The sequence below is a fragment of the Giraffa tippelskirchi genome, chromosome 3, assembly GCF_054371585.1.
Source record: "Giraffa tippelskirchi isolate mGirTip1 chromosome 3, T2T-mGirTip1v1.2.pri, whole genome shotgun sequence".
Lineage (NCBI taxonomy): Eukaryota > Metazoa > Chordata > Mammalia > Artiodactyla > Giraffidae > Giraffa > Giraffa tippelskirchi.
Window position 1 is genome coordinate 74,165,916 of NC_137277.1, and position 6,388 is coordinate 74,172,303.

The 6,388-nt window shown below is 39.3% G+C and overlaps 1 pseudogene; it reads right to left on the reverse strand.

The window, feature by feature from the left end:
* Nucleotides 1–1,535: 1,535 nt before the first annotated feature.
* On the reverse strand, nt 1,536–2,437 carry LOC145540918 (non-homologous end-joining factor 1 pseudogene; annotated as a pseudogene).
* Between the last annotated feature and the right edge of the window lie 3,951 nt (nt 2,438–6,388).

Sequence of the window (6,388 nt, forward strand, 5' to 3'; positions counted from 1 at the left end):
TGAGCCGTGCAATGTGCTCCAAGTTCTTACATAGCTGATGGTAGGTAAGTCTCAATCATGACTAGCAAATTTTTAAAAAATATTCTAATAGAATTAAAACAAAGTTTATACTCATGTGAGTGAACCAAGACCTGGAATTGTCATGCTATTGTAATTGCACAATACAGTAAGTTATTTGAAGAATGAAATAACTCCAAATTCTATCTGAAAACAAATAAAAATTAACATTGATATTCCAGATAAAAATGATAATTGCCTTAATATCTGCAACAAATATATGTTGTTGAAAGAAAAATAGCTTTTTTCTGTGATTTAAAAGGATGATTGCATAAATATATATTATTAAAATATTAGCTATCCAAATATTATAATAATTATGAAAACTTGGTCATACTTTCATGTGTAATAAAAAATACAATAACATAACAAAATCTTAGAATTAAATATTCCTTATTGGCGACTTGGTGACTTTTTTAAAAAAACTAAATCTAGTTTATCCTGAAGTACAAATAACAGGCTCTAATGACAACTAATCAACATGTGATTGAATAAATACACAATTAGCTTTTAAGAGGCACTCAAGTCTTCTTTTTTTTTTTTTAAATCAAGTCTTCTTTCATCTTCTTCCACTCCTCATTAATTGCCCCCACTGTGATTCATACCTGGTGAAGATCAAAGGCAAATCCTCTTCATTTTAAAATAGGAGAAGTGAAGAACTAATTTTGATAAATTTGATTCAAGCACAGGTGGTCAAACCAATTTTTTAAAAGGTAGAGATCTTGAATTTGTTACAAAGTCAGCATGTATTAATAACATATTTTTTCTTAGCTCTCTTTATTGTACACATCTGTGGTAAAAGATCTTGATTACAGGTCAGGCTTGGTTCAGGCTTTGGCTTAGTTCAGGCTTGGTTTTTTTCTCCTTCTTTGGATTTTGTGTCATTCAAGAAGCTACTGGGGTATGCTGGCTGCCTATACTTCATTGAAGATTGGTACTGACATCTAAGTTATCCATTTGGAAGCATTAAATACTTGTCCACACCTTCTTTCCTTTCTGATTTCAATGTGTGTGTGTGTGTGTGTGTGTGTTTTCAGGAATGTGAGTGCTTTTTACTCCATGCTAAAGAGAGGAGAGGGTCTCTGAGGAGCATCTGGGAGTAGGGAGGGACTCTTTGGAAAGACAGACAAGGCTTCTTGAGTATGTTGAGCCTTTTTGATGACCTGTCCCATATAACTAAAGTCCATGGTAGATCCTGAGTCTAGAGAACCTTCACTAAAAGAAAGGAGGGTGTGGGATTCCCAGAGACAGTTTTCTACTCGGACAAGAAAGGCCAGTGCCCAATGGGTTGGAGCCAGGACTCCCTTGTTAACAGTAGCCACGCCTGTCAACATGAGCTTCAGTTATCTGGCCCTTATGGTGGAGTCCCTGACTGTATAACTCTGTGTCAGAGATGCTGCTGCCACGGGATCTCCTTCCAAGGTGACACTAGGAAACTCCTCTCTGAGTCCATCCTCAGCAGTTGAGATGGTGACAGGTTAACTGAAGAGCCTCGTTAGCTTCTTCTTCTGCACTTTCAAACAGCTGAGGTCTCTGCATTGGGTCTGGAGGAACTGTGGGTTCCTTCTCAGGTCCCAGGAGAGATGGTGCTGAGGAGACAGGTTCTTCTGGCTGGTTCAGAAGTTGGTTATCGGTTCCCTGTGAGAAGGCACTGCTTGAGGTCTGGGGATCTGTGGCATCCTGATGTTTCTGTCTTCACTGGATCGATCTCTTGTCTGGTGACTGCCATATACAGACTCTGAGATTTGTGACGAAGGGTCTTCCATCACCAACACTGCATGCCTCTGGTAGCTTCTCCACCATAAATCATTCCAAGAAGAAAGTCTATTCAAATGGCTCTGTCTTCAACCGATTTCGGCTCAGCATAGCCCTGCTCTCCTTGTAGTCCTGGATCTCTAGGTCTATATGAAGCATCATTGTTAGGTCACTCATCCGGCACTGCAATGCCAGACTCATGCCCATCAGAGGATGAATCAAACGTTGGGAGATCACCAAAGGGCCAGCTAGGGTGCAGTGGAAATTCCAATAGAATGGGAGACGAGAAAGCTCACTCCTGCCTCCATAGTGTCAGTGCCTCTGCCACACAATCACAGGAGAAGGCAGCTATGCCAGGGCAAGAAGCATCCTTCAACAATGGGCAAAGCAGATCATCCAAATGTCAAAGCAAAGCCACAGGAGGAGCAGTCAGGTGCTTGTTCAGCACATTGGCTTGCTGGCTGATCACACTAGTGTACACCTGTTCATGCCACACTTGTTAAAGATCTGAAACCAGCAAGGCATAGCCCTGCCTGGTGATATAGGCCTTGGCCAGGAGGGAGTTCTCGACAAGCTGTAGCCGTGCACATGGCTACATCAGCAAGCCCTGCTCCAGTTCCTCCATTGTGAGCAGCTGCGGGAGCTCTCACTCTCCCCATGGCAGGCTGGCCTGCCAATGCAAATGAAAAGGTCAGTGTGTTTTTATTAATTCAGTTTCAGTTCAGTCACTCAGTCACGTTCAACTCTTTGGGACCCCATGGACAACAGCACACCGGGCTTCTCTGTCCATCACCAACTCCCCGAGCTTGCTCAAACTCATGTCCATTGAGTCATACTATCCAACCACCTCAGCCTCTGTCACCCCCCTCTCCTACTTTCAATCTTTCTCAGTATCAGGGTCTTTTCTAAGGAGTCAGTTCTTTACATCAGGTGGCCAAAGTATTGGAGTTTCAGCTTCAACATCAGTCCTTCCAATGAATATTCAGGACTGATTCCCTTTAGGATTGACTGGTTTGATCTCCTTACAGTCCAAGGGACTCTCAAGAGCCTTCTCCATCACTCTTCTCCAACACTACAGTTCAAAAGCATCAATTCTTCTGCACTCAGCTTTCTTTAGGTCTAACTCTTGCATTTTTATTAATAGGCATGCTTGTTTTTTCCATTGAGTAAGTTTCAAGTCTCATGTTTGGATTTAGCAAAATCTATAGATTTGGGAATTGTACTACTTTTATTTTTAGGACATGCAAACTGATTAAGTTAGCTAATTAAGGTTTCCTTCAAATGACCTAGACAAATTGACAGAGCTCTGGAATTGGATTATGAAGCTGAAAGCAAACCAGTAATAAAGTGTTCTTTGACTTGTTTTGTCATTGTTCCCATACCTATATTTTCTTGGTGTTGTAGAAAGAGGGGGGCATGCCTGAAATCATATTAGGCATGTATCCTGAATTCTTGTAAATAGTTAAGAATAACCATATAAGTATTTTACTGGAACACAACAAATAATATTCATAGGGAAAAGTGATGTTTATACTAAGATGGTAAAACAGATTTGTAGTAAAGATATTGACATAAAGGAGACTGAAACTTGCTAGGCAACATGGGAGACATGGACTATGAGAAATGACCTCTGTCTCCCTTCCCTCTGTGAAGCCAAGAGCTGGGAACAAAAAGAAGAGGAAGAAAGAAAGATTTCTGTAATATCGTATGGTCCAGAATGGTATGGTTATAAAAGTGCTGAAAGACAACAGTGGTGACAACAGGAGTGGTAGGTAAAAACTTGGAAGTTATAAGTCTTTGGATGGGAAAGAAGGTGGAAAAAGGCTCTGATCGTGGAAACATAATGAAGAAAACTAATTTGGTGGTAGTTGAAAATCAGGCAAATAAATGTAGGTTAGTTGTTGTAGAAATTAGTAGTGACTTTTTAACCCAGTGAATTGCATGAATAGAGCCCAATATTAAGATTCTTAACATGGCTGTGGGACATAGGATGAGTTATAGGAAAGACGGATTCAAGATTTCTTTTCTAAATGTGTTACTCTTGAGGGCAATTCTGGAGTTAATCTGTTTGTTTATTGTAATGTTTCTATTTGAAAAAGTCAAGTGATAGGTACAATAAAGTATTTATCATTACTTACATTTATTTAAAAATGTTTAGAATAGATATTTTTAAAAAGTAAGATCTGTAACACCCATACTCAAAACCCTCAGCTATTTCCCATTTTATTAACAGTAAAAGCCCTTAAAAATTGCACAAAACCTTACATATATTCTTTCCTCCCCATGCTCTCTGACAACATCTCCTATTTCTTCATTCTGTTCTAAAAATCAGCTTTCTTGTTCTTCAACACACAAAGCATGCTCTTGTCTCAGGTCCTTGAGACTATACTGGGCCTGGAAAATTTTTCCAATAGTTATGTGGTTTTCTTGATTATCTTTTTCTGCAGGTCTCTGATCAAAGAATGTGTTCTTCAATTACTCTATTTTAACCCTTGCTCTTCTCTCAAACCAACAATACCTATCCTCTCTTGGTTGTTGTTCAGTCACTAAATTGTGTCTGACTCTTTGAGACTTTGTGGACTGCAACACACCAGGCTCCTCTGTTCTTCACTGTTTCCTGGATTTTGCTCAAATTGATGTCCATTAAGTGGGTGATGCTATCTATCTAACCATCTCATCTTCCATAGCCCCCTTCTCCTGCTGTCTTCAATCTTTTCCACCATCAGGGGCTTTTCCAATGAATCAGCTCTCTTGGTAATTGGATAGTGAAAACATAACTTGAAAATATGGTTTGAAGTATTTCCAGTACTTTGACTGTAGAGCTGTAAACTAGTCAAATTCTGTCTTGTTAGTTTTCAGTTTCCATACTCAAGAATAATCATTAAGAATTTCCATCCTTCAAATATACTCCTTTTTTCTTTTTTATAGTTAATGAACACTTTGTTTTTGAACTTTGTTCGAACCTAACCCTTTTTTAAAAGAGTTTTTTCTTATTCTCAGTTTCTTTCATACATTAAGGCCTCATATGGATTAACACCAACTTTAACCTTTGCTGAAGTTCACTAACCACACCTCTCTTAAGTCCTCATAAACTCTGTGTGGTATTGATATAATACCAACAAATAGCTACTTATTTATCCTGAGATTTCCAATTTTTTTATATTTGACTTTTAATCATTATTTTCTTATATTTAGTGAGTTCTATTCAGGCACTCTTCCTAAGAGACAGTCAAACTATCCCATTTTTTAGGTGAACGGACAACAAATTTAAAGTATTTTTTAATTATAACTTTGGACTTTTGGTACATTGTAAGAATCCCCACTCCCTTTAACATGGAGAGCTGGTAAGATAAATGGTTCCTGAACAACAGTGACTTAAAGATATATTTGCTGTATTAGTTACTGTTGCTGCTGCTGAGTTGCTTCAGTCCTGACCGACTCTGTGACCCCATGGACGGCAGCCCACTAGGCTCCGTGGTCCCTGGGATTCTCCAGGCAAGAACACTGGAATTGGTTGCCATTTCCTTCTCCAATGTGTGAAAGTGAAGTCACTCAGTTGCATCCGACTCTTAGCGACCCCATGAGCTGCCTACCTGTCTCCTCCGTCCATGGGACTTTCCAGGCAAGCGTACTGGAGTGGGTTGCCATTGCCTTCTCTGCTGTATTAGTTAAGGCTCATCAAAAAAACAGAACCAGTAAGATGTGTTTTCATAGAGAGATTTATTTTAAGGAATTGGCTGCTCACATAATCGTGAAGGTCAAGTCTAAAATCTTCAGAGTATATTGACAGTTTTTACTTCCAAGGAAGAGTCGAAGTCCAAGTCCAAAGGCCTTTTGCAGGCAAAATGCAGGAAAAATTCCCTCTTGCTTGGGAGAGGGCAGTCGTTGTTCTGTTAAGGCCTTCATCTGATTGAATGAGCCCCACTCACATAACAGAGGCTAGTCTCCTTTATCCAAAGTACACCTATTTAAATGTTAATCTCACTCAAAAGCACTTTCACAACAGCATCCAGAAGAATGTTTCCCCAAATAGTTGGCATTCCCTGGTGGCTCAGTGGGTAAAGAATCTGCCTGCAATGCAGGAGACCTGAGTTTGAGCCCTGGGTCTGGAGGATCCCCTGGAGAAGAGAATGCCTACCCACTTCAGTATTCTTGTTGGAGAATTCCATAGATAGAGTAACCTGCTGGGCTAGAGTTCATGGGGTCCCATGACAAAGTGACTAAAATTTCACTTCTTCCAATAGTTGGTAATATGGCCCAGGTAAGTTGACACATAAAATTAACTTTAATATTCCTCTGAAACCCTTTACACCTTAAAAATACACTGTGTAGATAATTATGTAAATATGGCAATCATATGTATCTACACACATTAGTTATTCAAACAATATGAATCATAGGACATAATAGTTCATCTTTTCAATCTTAAAATGGCAAAGACTGATTTTTCACAGTCACATGTTGAAAGAGCACAAAGTTGTTTTGCAAGCATTTTTTACATATGTTAGCAGGCTATACTAGATGACCAGGTAATAAGTAAAATCACAGGTAGGAGATTATCGAGAATCACACTGCT